Below are 11,991 nucleotides of genomic sequence, written 5' to 3' on the forward strand. Positions count from 1 at the left end.
AACAAATGTAAAAAACCAATTTGTCAAAATACATGGTGGTGTGTAACACAATTTTTCATTGCTTAAGCTAAGTTAACCAGTTGCAGGCTGAACACACACAGAGTGATATAAATCTAGTCCTATCAAGAAAACACATAAATGCATCCCCCAAAAGTGGTTACATCTACAACTATTTCTTTCATTATCAGCGTAATATCAGCAGCTATTTTCAGAGTTATATGTCAATGACAGAATCTTCAACATCTTTAGCAGTAAGAGCTTACACAGCGAAACTGAAAAGAGCAGTATAGGTATGTGTCACAAACTCAATTGAAATTCCGTTGAGGACACTATTGTCTTACCCTTTAACGAAAATCTTTACATGGAGGAGCTTGATACAAAGATAATGATGTATTTCAGTCTTGCAGAAAGAGCAATATGGCAAATGAATGGGTGAGCCGCAACGAATAACGAGATAACCTGCCTATTAAAGATAAAGCAGAGGTGTTGAAGTCATCAGCGCCACAGCAGCTGCTATTGGATGGCGGTTCAATTGAAGAGGGGGTGGACTGTCCTTTGAGAGTTTTGTAATTAATCAAAGTCCCCCTTTAAACTCAACTATTTCACATTCAATTTTATCTGCTCGTCTCCCACGTGCAAAGCCCTTGTGTGATGTGAGCCCATATCTTAATTACTCTCAGATCACTGATACCCCCCCACACACACTCGCTGTATCTCTTGAAGAGACAGAAAATCATTTTACAGCTGAGCAGATAAGTCCCCGTGCTCCCGTTTACAGCCCCCCCTAGCCAAAGCACATCTGACAGGGTTGTAATGACAGACAGGCAGCGAAGGGCCTTGTTCCGATAATTCCTCCGCTACATACTAGTAATGAGCCCCCTCCCTACTCCCGTGATGGATTTCAAATTGAGCCCTTGCAAAAATATTATAATTTCAAAGCAGACATACATCGTTAATATGTTATTAATTGCAAATGGCTGCTGGAAGTGGCCTGCTGCTGTATAAGTTTTTCAAGTTGAGTGAAAGATCATTATCGAACGTGTATTTGAGCATGGCTATGTGCATTTATGAGCGTTTACTGAGGATGCGTCCTGCTTTATTTCTGGACTAAACTCAGGCCACTAATCACTGAGGCTAATTTGATGTCGTGTTCTACTTAATTCAACATTTGATCGTATTTGGTTTCCTGCAAGAAAACAGTGGAGTCACACTCTGTGGTTCACATGTCAAGTGCAGATCAGTCACCCAGAGCATTAAAGATGTAATGTAGTTAGTTTTCTCTCCTCTTTTATATGTGGTTCTGCTGCTCTGATCCTCTCAATTCCTTTTACATATTATGATCATAGGAACCCCGCTAAGAGTTTACCAAAAAAATGACAAATTAAAGGAAAAATCTGAATATGGGAGTGCAGAAAAATAACAAATGCTTCTACAAAGATGCGCTACATGCTGCAATTAGGCAACTGACATCTGATCATAATCTGAGTCGTGTAAAAACGCTGAGCAGGCCCAGTTGACTCTGATTTTCTATCAAGATGGAGAGATGAAAAGATCTAAGTGACTTTGAAAGAGGCTTCATTGTTGGGTCACAGATGGCAGGAGCTTCAGTCACGAAAACTGCTCAACTGGCTCATGTTTCAATAGCAACAGTGACTGAAATGGCATCCGCATTAAATCTACAGGAAAGACATCAGTGAATAGGGTCGGAAATTGTGGTTGACAGCACACATTTAATGATGCCCGTGCATTAGTGCAATATGTAGGAAAAAAACAGTAGAGCAGCTCCACTCAGGTGACTGAGAATGTCAGTGCAGGGACGTGATCAGACTGTCAGCAAGAACGGTCTGTTGACATTTACATAGAAAGGGGAATGATAGTTGGGCTGCAGAGTATAAACCCCTCATTACTAAGATGAATGCACATTTGAGAGTTCAGTGGTGCAAAAACCACAGGCGCTGTTCTACAGAGATGTGGAAGCAAATGATATGGTCAGATGAGTCATCCTTCACCATATGCTAGACAAGTGGGTGAGTGCATGTGTGGTGTACATCGAGACAGCGGTAGAGGCCTGTATGTTTGACCCCTACAGCGAAGAGATCTGTTCTGCTCTCGGGAGCATTTTGGCTGCATAGTTTACGTCCACGTTTCCCCTTAGAGGGAATGGTCACTGCAAATCAAAGCAAAGTTGTTCTGACTCATCGAAGACTTTAGTGATCGCTTCCAGGACGCTCCTATGCATCAGACGCAAGGGGTCACTGAATGGTTTGATGAAAATAATGTGAATCATATAATATGGCCTTCACAGTGACCAAGCAGCAGAACACCTACAGGAGATTTTGGACCAGTGTGTTTTCCACCACTATCATCAAAACTCCAAATGAGTGAATATCTTTCAAAAACATGGTGTTCTATCTCTACAGTACAAGCTGTTTGGTCATGGCCAAAACCCTCCAAAACACATTATATGTTGATTTTTTTCTTTAATTTGTTACCTGTCTCTATGTTTCATGACCGGTTAAATATTTACACACACAAAAGAGCATCCACACTGGTTGAAATGTTGAATGATTGCAAAGGGATGTGTTTCTGCTCATGAATATCTGAAGTGAACAAAGTTTGGACAGAAAGCATTATTGAAATCTCACCAAAACACTGTAAGAATTGGACTCTCGCTCACAGTACACAGTAAAACGCCTGGAGCTGCTTGTCAGATAGTATGATGGCAGGCAGTACATACAAGCTTTAGAATGACACAAAGCGTGTCTTTGATGCTAAAATAATTATGAATCCTTCATTCTATAAATAAATATTAAAGTGTGATATTTTGATATGCAAAGCCATGAGTTTCTTTATCTGCAAAGGGAAGAAAGTGCCAGAGGGCAATGCTGGGGCTTTGAGAGTAGCTCAGGGGCTTTGCTGACAACACAAGTATGTGGTTAAATTAAACACGAGACTGAAATAAACACAAGGTGAGCAACCCAAACTGAACTGCTGATATGAAATGCAATTCCACTTTCTGATCTGCCTGAGCAGTATCATGAATGTGCTTCTATTGCACTGTGCCTTGGTGTACTTTCTGTCTAAATTAGCGTAGTAAAACCACATTTTATTCCGATTTAAGACTCTCATTATGGTCGGGCTCGCCACCACCAGTATCAACATCGTTAGAGCAACTATTACTGCATAAAGCAACACAAATATTCACCTGCAGCGGGTTGGTTTTCCCACTGGCGGATGAATCAGCGTGCAATTGTCTAATCACCTCCTTTCACTCTTCCAGCTTGTTACCAGCTAATCATGCTCATTTAAATGGCTCACATGTGTAATTACCGCTGTCAAGCAGTCCCAGGCCTAACAGGTCAGCTTGCTTAGAGGGCCAAGCCCATTATGGAGACGTTAAGTTATGATCATAGCTATAGGCCAGCTGCAGTAATACAACCCCAGGGAACAAATGCCAGCCCCTCTCATTGGGAAATGAAGTGTTTGTTTAACATAGAATGAGGTGTGTGTAGTGTGTAGCTTCGATTAGCATAAATGACCATAACTCATTTATGGCTCATCAGTGGCTGCTGTTTTCCAATCAGACCATTTCAGAGCAACTCAGTGGGCCCTAATGATGAAAACAGCGACTTTGTGTTTATGCTTTTCTTCTAATAGCAAAAAAAAATAGAATTTTGTTGATCGAAGCTAATGATGGTCATGATGAACAAAAACTCATGTGGTTGATGATGAGTGTTTTGATATTTTTCCAAGGTGTGAGCCATTATGTGTGCATGCGTGTGTGTGTTGTGAAGGGGTAGAGCCCATCACGTCCTGTCTTGTGTCTGTACTTACCTTCCAAAGAATTTTCTTATTTAGGATGCGGAGAGTGACACTCGGAGGATTAACAGCGGCATTTTCCATATAGCAAAGCGCTCTCAGGACACCTTCAAGTCTTTCTCACTTTCCCTTTTACTCCCTGTTTCTTCCTCTCACTTTTCTTGTACTCCATCGCCACACTCCCAAGAGGTGAAAGAAATAAGCCCTGAACTAGTGGAAGAGAGGAAGAATAGGAAGTAAGAACAGGGTGAACATAAATTCACGCGGTGTTTCACTTAGATGTGTGTGTGCTGGCTGCATGTGTGGGAATACACAGACAGACATCTGGGGATGTCCTGCTTCCTGCAGGCTGTAAACCGGTGTTAAAAAAGCAGTGCAGATCCGCAGCTGAATTGAAACAGTGTTATGGCTGGTTTATGGACTGTGCCCGTCCAATCAGAGCTCTAATTAAGCAGGAGCAGTGTGGGAATGGTGAGAGCGTGTTGTTTACTAGAGCCAAAAGACTGCACAGTGGCAGTGCAGCAGCGCCATGTTGACACGGCCGTTCTATTATGAGCAAATAGTGTTTTTTCTTGCATCTTCTCTGCTTAAAAGAATCTTGGCGAGGCAGACCCAGGAGGCTGTACATTCTATTTCATTTCCATTTGAAAAACAGTGCAGTGGAAATGACAAATGTGTGAGGCCTATTGAGAAGCCTTCAGGGCAGTAATGTAAATAACAGAAATTAATCATCTCCTCCAAAGAGGGAGAAACACGCCTCACAGTCACAACAAAGGTCACAAATCTGGCCTACGCCTTCACATCTTCTAAACAAGAAATGACAGACTTCTGACATGCCACTAATGTTTGACTGTGTGGTCTGTGTGTTTTACCGTGCGTGTGCTCACAGAGTGTGTCTTTTCATGTTTACGCATGAGTGTGTGCGAGAATCTTTCCGTGCGTGTGTTGTTTTTTTTTCTCCGTGCATTTCTGAATCTGTCTTTGAATTTGTTTGGCCTGTTTGTGTGCGGTTTGTTTGTGTGCGTGTGCATCCACAACCACATGCATATGCGCATACACACCCTCTATTGTCTGTTTGAGTGAATGTTTGGTCGCAGATTCGCAGAATACCTTTTTCTCTGAGGCTGAACCATCTACTTTTAGCTGACAGCAAATAGTTGAGCAGAACCAATTTAATCTTGTTTTTCAGCCCAGGATGACATATAGGAGAATAAAGCAGTGAAGCTTGTCCTAACTCTCCTGGTGGAGCAGTCACTACGGGCAGCCATACACTGAGGAATAGATGGTAATTGCAATGTGTTGATTTGAACTTTATAGGCATCATGGGAAGCTATGGCAACACAGAGTGGTATTACCATACACTCAGCAGAAGCATTCTGCAACCCTCTCATAGATAGTCTAACAGCTTGCAGGGGAACTAATTTGCAGCCCAGGAAAATAGTACCTGACAGATCGATTCACCAGTTGTATCCACAATTAATGGACAACTGACTATGGTGGAAAGAAAGAATCCCCTGGGTGGCTTTGGCACGGGAGAAAGAAGCACAAATGTTGCCCTCCTACATCTCATAAATGTCACAATTAAAACCAACCACAAGCTCTGTGTACATTACAATTCCTCTCAGGGGACAACTTGACATTTGGACAATCATGTTGAGTTTCTCATCACAAAGAAAGTTGGATTTTATGTACCCTGAAGAGCTTAAGCATTGCAGCGTTATTGGACTCATTTGCAGAGAAAGAGGCAATTGCATTGGAAATAAAGCGCAGCAGAATGTTGCACATATATTCATAGCAGCAAGAGCCACTGAAATAGGCTTTTTCAGTGACAGCGATCTATACATAGAGCTGGTCTGAGCTGAAGTGTTGCTGGTGAAGAGCACACACCAGCTGTCAGTGTGGGGAAAGAGAAGAAAATAGCTTTCATCACGGAGGGGAGAGGACTGTCGGGCCACGGGGAGGCAGAGACTGAATCAGTCATACATTTTCAAATAAATTCACATGGGTAAACCAGAATTTGACTGCAGGAAGCCAGAGTGGTACGTAACGTAATCGAACTGCTCATCATCCCCTGAGAATCTGCAGATGAGCAGAGGAAAGCTACAAACAACAAATCCTTTCAGCTCCTAGAAATCTGCAGAGTCCAAACCAGATTAACAGTAGCTTTGCACGAAGCAGTCCATGAAAATTTTAAGCTAAGGCCTCCTGATTATTTTATATAACACCGGCGTGGATGTAACGGTACTAGTGTTGACTCCTATCTTGCCTTCCCCCACCCTGAATGGCTGAAACTAGGTAGCTTAATCATTGCCCTGTTGCTTGTGTTTTTGTTGATGGACAAAATTATGGGATTTGACTAAGAGGATTAAAATGACAGCAGTTAATGAGACACAGCTGGGACTGGATCACAATAGACAAAACTGTATAGCACCCCTCCCCACCACACCATAAACACATAGGCGGACAACACATGCACACATTAACCTACACAATAGCACGCAAGCACATGTGATCCCTGACTCGCTTTCCTTCTCTTCACACGCTCACCTAGAAGCCAAAAGACAAGCTGCCAATCACTTTGCTTATTACACAGGGTTTATTATCCCATTTAAATGAGCCAGATTAATTATGTCTTTTCTGATGGATTTGAAGTATTTAGCTTAACAGGACACACTAGGAATAATAGCATAATTGTAAGCTCTCCCTAACCCCTCTGTCATGTAAAAAAACCAAAACAAAAACAAAACAGTTCCCTTCATCATAGAGCGATGGCCGATATATGACAACGAGATTCCTAGTACTGTAAATAAAGCTCACATGATCAACTTGATTTATGTTATTCTGTCTTATAAAGTCATCTATCATGATAAAATTGAATAGAGTAGCTGCCATCCGTAAGACAAAATAGAACAAAAATTTTATTGCCCTGTTCTGATGTGGAATTAAGACATAAGGCAGCATGGTGACATATTGTAATATTATTTTGGAAAGTTAATACCGCATACATGCTGGCAAACAGCTGTCTGTTTCCTTGTACAGTGCACTTGAAGCAACATGAGCCTTCAGTGAAGTTGTTTTTCAGTCCTCTCTAAGAATGCAAGTCCTGCTACCTCGGCGGGTAGCCTGTGGCAGTATACACTGATGTTCATAAAAAGTGTATAACTCTGTGAAAAAAGTCTGTGGAAATATTTCTTACGGATTGCATCAGACAAAATTGACATGCATCTGCAATTTAATGTAATTTGGTATCAGCTGTTACTCTCAGCTATGAAAGCAGGCTCTGCCAGAGTTGCAGCAGTTTCTCGATTGTGTCACAATGGCACCTGGTGAATTTTTTATTTAGTTTTCTGTTAAAATGATAAACTAGAGCAACTGCTAACATTACAGCCATAAATGCTGCATTTAGGAAAACTGATATTTAAATGTCTGATATTGTGAACCTCTATAACACTTTAATTTAAGTCCTGCGTGTCCCTAGAATGTGTATTTCAGGTTTCATCTAAAAATACTATAGAGATCATTCATTCTACCATGCAATAGTACTCCTAGTTTTGGCCTTGTTTCAACTGGGTTGCACACCTGTAGTGACATCACAGCAGGCTGCAAACCTGAATGGCTGATTTAGAGACACACTTCAGGCTTTTTCTCATGTTTTATGGGTCTCTAGACACACTGTGGACAAAAAATTATAATCAAAAACAACAAAAAACAGGCTTCTCTTTCGCAATATGGCTTTTTTATAGATTGGAAATGGTAATTTTGGAATATTTTGAGAGTACATGTGACATGCCAACCTGCCTTGCCTTAACTGTAAAATCTCCTGCTTGCATTGTTATGTGTGATGGTGGTAATTAAAGGTAGAGTTAGCCATTCAAATCCAACACAAATTCAGTGAATATCTCCTAACTATCCACTAGCAATCTGGTTTGTGTGCACGCTGAAAAAATTATTCTGTTCGTGTTCAGGGTCTGTAAATCATAAACAAACCGAGTGACTCTGACTAATTCACAGAACACTATTCCAGCATGTCCTGTGTACATTCGTGCAGAAAGGGAGCTGAAGGGCATATATGTGGTAAAGCAGACAGTAGAAGTGAGAGGGATAGTAAATCCAGTGCATGCTAACTATGTAAATATGCTGACTAGCAAAATATGAACAATTAACAACGGATCTCCAGAATCACAGAGTCCATCTTCAATGTAAAAGACTCAAGACACCAGTGTATTTGTGGGCTGTAAAACCCAAAGTCATGTTCTAAAAGACATCCAAATGGTCCATAGAAATGAAGGAAACCACAGAATCTGACAATAATTTTGTGACTCCTTTTCTGCTAGATATGGCCACCTGATCCATGTAACTTTTTCACCTCTGAAAGCACATAATTCTATTAAGCTTGTCATTAAATTTTAAAAGACAGTAATAAAACCTGCTACGACTCCTTGCTTAGTCTTTTCATGCACTGGCTGCCTGTAGAAATCAGCTGAATTCAAAAAACTGAATTTATAAGTGTTTACTGATGGATAAGGGTTGAGGATTAGGGTTAAGGGTCACGGCTAAATATGTGACATTACTAATGTAAACATGTTTACATTAGTAATGTGTGTAAACAGAGCAGAAGAATTGTTATCACACTTAATTCAGCTGACATCAACAACTCTATGTGAAAAATATCTGCAGTTGAATGGCTAAGAGGTATACACTGTGCCTTTACTGTATTTCATAGGCTCAGCATCATCCCCTATCTTCTATGTAAATGTCACCATGTGGTATTTAATGCAGTAATTACAGTATCCTAGATATGGAATACAGCTTACTTTCATTAAAAGATTAGGGATTTTTTTTTCCTGTGAAGATCAGTCGTGAGCACTTCTGTCACCAGATTTGTCCCCCAGTAAGCCACTCTTTCCATCCCTCCACCTTCATCTTTCCATTTTTGAGTTATGACAAATCTGCTGTATGTATCTAATCGAGATGATGTGGGATGTCTGATGTATATAAAATATTTAATGACATTCCAAGACATGATGTTTTCATGAGCAGCCTGCAGCAACCGCACACACACACACACACACACACAAACACACACACACACAAACACACACACACACGAAAGGCAACGTACTTAATTAAATTCATGGAGGCTCTGATGGTTGTACATGACACTAATGTGGCCTGAACCTACACGATAATGTAATATGCATGTTAATAAAGAGGCATCTAGTTTAAAGATTTTAAATAATGTAAGCAACGCATTATTAATCATGGCTGGGGTACGTGGAGAAGACAGAGTACCTGCAACGCACGCATTTTGAAGGGATCCTGATGAAACAATTTGTGTGTGTACTTGCCTGTCCGTGCACGTGTGCGTGTCCATCTGTGTGGGCGTTCTAATGTATACACACTCTGTGACTTTTGCACACCGCAGTGATGCATTGTATTATATTTTCTCAGCGCAGTCAAAAGTGGCATTGCCAGCATCAGTTTGCTGTGGCACATTTATTGTAATTCCTCTCATCTTTCAGTCTCACAGACAGCCCGGTGTTCGGTTGGTACACTCAAAGGAGGCTGACTGTGTTGTAATCAAACTTTGATAAAACTAGCTGTGGCTGGTGCATTAAAGTGATCCCTGCTAGTCAGTCAGATACAAAGGACAAAATGCAAACAAGGGTTGTAAATCAGACGGAGATCACAGCCAAGACTGTGGTTGCGAATTTCAGCTACATGGTGTGATGTGGGCTGAGGAGCAAGCCAGCAAGATCAGAGAGATAACCCATGAGCTCGCAGCTTTGCTATGGTCAAGCCTGCATGACGGACACAAAGTCTCACCCTGCGATGCTGCCTGCCTATATTAACATTCAACAATTAAGTCTGCCACTTGTTTAGGCTGTACACAGTCAGTCTGCTCTAATGTTTGGAATCACGTTGCCCTTTCAAAGCTCAAGGGCCACAGCATTATTTAGCTTGGCCCGATGCTGTGATGAATTAGTGAATTTCTGTGAGTGTGCTTGGAATTCCATTATGCTAATATTAACAGACGGCCCATCTGCAAGGAGCATCAAATAGGTTGTGTTTCTCTTCTTCCAAGCTATTTCTGCTCCATGGAACACAGATTTAACCACCTGTGTGCACACACTCTACTGCAATGTTTCACAGAAGCTTTGTGGCCTTGACCAATGAAATATTCCGTAATGGGAATTGGCATACTCACTGAAATGTAAAAAGCAGTGCAGGTGGTGCCCAATGACCCACAGGCCCCTATCATCTCTAGGTTAAAAGCTGATTGAGACCAATGACTTTGACGCTTACTGTAAGAGGGAACAAAAAGTTATGCTTCCATTTCAAATCAGCCTGAGTTTCAGCCCACACACAGGACATGCTTCAGTGGTCTGAGAAATTACAGGATACCACCCCTTCCAATTTCACCATCACTGGACCAGACTGTTGCAGGCTTTTGAAACAATTACCCCAAGGGGACCAGAGCAACCTTGTTTATAGCTCATTGAGCATCCACAGTTCTAATTTAGCACAGGTAATTACAACATCGTTATCTCGCCCTAAATCTTCACCAAAGGGTGTTCTCACAAAAGCTACCTTTGGCTCCGTTGTTTGCCTTTTGGACATTGATCGAAACAAACGCAGCATCAGTATGCCCAGGCATTTCTTGGACAGGCTTATGTTTGTTCTCCAGGTGTCTCTGACCCAGCGCTGCCTGCTCACCCAGAACGCATCAGTCACACTAATACACACATCTGTCGTGGCGGTCCAACCCCCTCCATCACGGCACATGGCTGGTCTCTCACCTTGATTGTCCCGCCCCGCTTGGAGAGGACAAACAAATCTTCTGATTTGCCTCTAATCTGCAGTCTACCCTCAGCATGGGCTGCCGTCAACCCAGCACATCAAGGACAAGCACTCCACAGGGGGGCTATCCATTAGCACAGCATCCTGCCTCTACCATAGTGTGATAGGGACAGGGCAGAGGGATATGCTCCAATTAGAGATGGAGACATGGGGACTTTGCCCCTGACATGTCCCTGCTGCTCCACAAAAGAAGTGTGAACACACCTTTCTCATACAAAAGAACGGCTTTCCTTTCTGTCATTTCTCCTGCCTCAGGCTGTTGCTGTTCACACACCTCACGGAGCCAAACCATTTCGTATCATGCTGTTTCTTTTCATGTGTGTGATGCTACCAGGCTGTGTGAGCCCGTGAGTATGAATGGCTGGTCAAGCCTGTATATGTCTATTGGAGAAATGTGTGTGATCCTTTATATGTGAGCTTGCTCTTTGTTGCCCGTGTTGAAAATGCTGTCTTGGGGTGGGAGGTCTTTGGCATGCATCTCTTGTCCGAGGATTCTATCAGCACAGATCCATCCCTCTCTATGGTGCGGCATGTTCAGCGAGTGGGTTGAGGTAGGTTGGACCAGCTTCATGCCTAATGCATTTGCATGCTGCATGAACACAATCTGCTGACGCCCAGTGGGAACTCCTTCTATCCATTTGCATTGTTTTTACACTCCTACACAAAGGGGAGCAATTTGCGGCCATAGTCCGTCTGATTTTTAATCGGGATTTGTGTACATGAGAGGTACAAGACACAGAAGAAAGCACAGTAACAACACTGTTATGAATTTTTCATTTTTGTTCTATATGAATAAAACACAACATGGTCCTGATTCAACTATAGGACAGCATACCTTTCACTGGTCCCGTGTGTATCTGAGATGAGCACTCAGATATGAATGAGCTTTTCCATTACCAGGCACCCAAATCCTAACTTCGTCCGTGCCCTGCCAAGTGCAGCTTTCTACATAAACACAGAGCAAATCTAGTGTATTTGGTTGATTATGCAGTGTATCAACTATGCATGAAGCAATTACATACCAGAGCCTTCGGGCTTGGATGTAAATTGAATGGATGAATTCTTACAACAATCCAGCTCTCTACATGTCCATTCATTAACCCAGCCGGGCGACCATTTGTTTGTGCAAACATTCCCTTAGCTGTTTGTTTGTCTGTTTGCTCAGCCATGAAAGTTTTCCTTTTTTTATGTGCTTCAAGAGATGTCAATGTCTCACGACCCAATCTATAGGGATTTCAATCTGAGCCGAAGAGCCCGGCTGCATTGACAGAAAAGGGTCAAAGGTAGAAAAAGCAGGCCCAGGGACAAGGC

The sequence above is a fragment of the Amphiprion ocellaris genome, chromosome 3, assembly GCF_022539595.1.
Source record: "Amphiprion ocellaris isolate individual 3 ecotype Okinawa chromosome 3, ASM2253959v1, whole genome shotgun sequence".
NCBI classification, from domain to species: Eukaryota; Metazoa; Chordata; class Actinopteri; family Pomacentridae; genus Amphiprion; species Amphiprion ocellaris.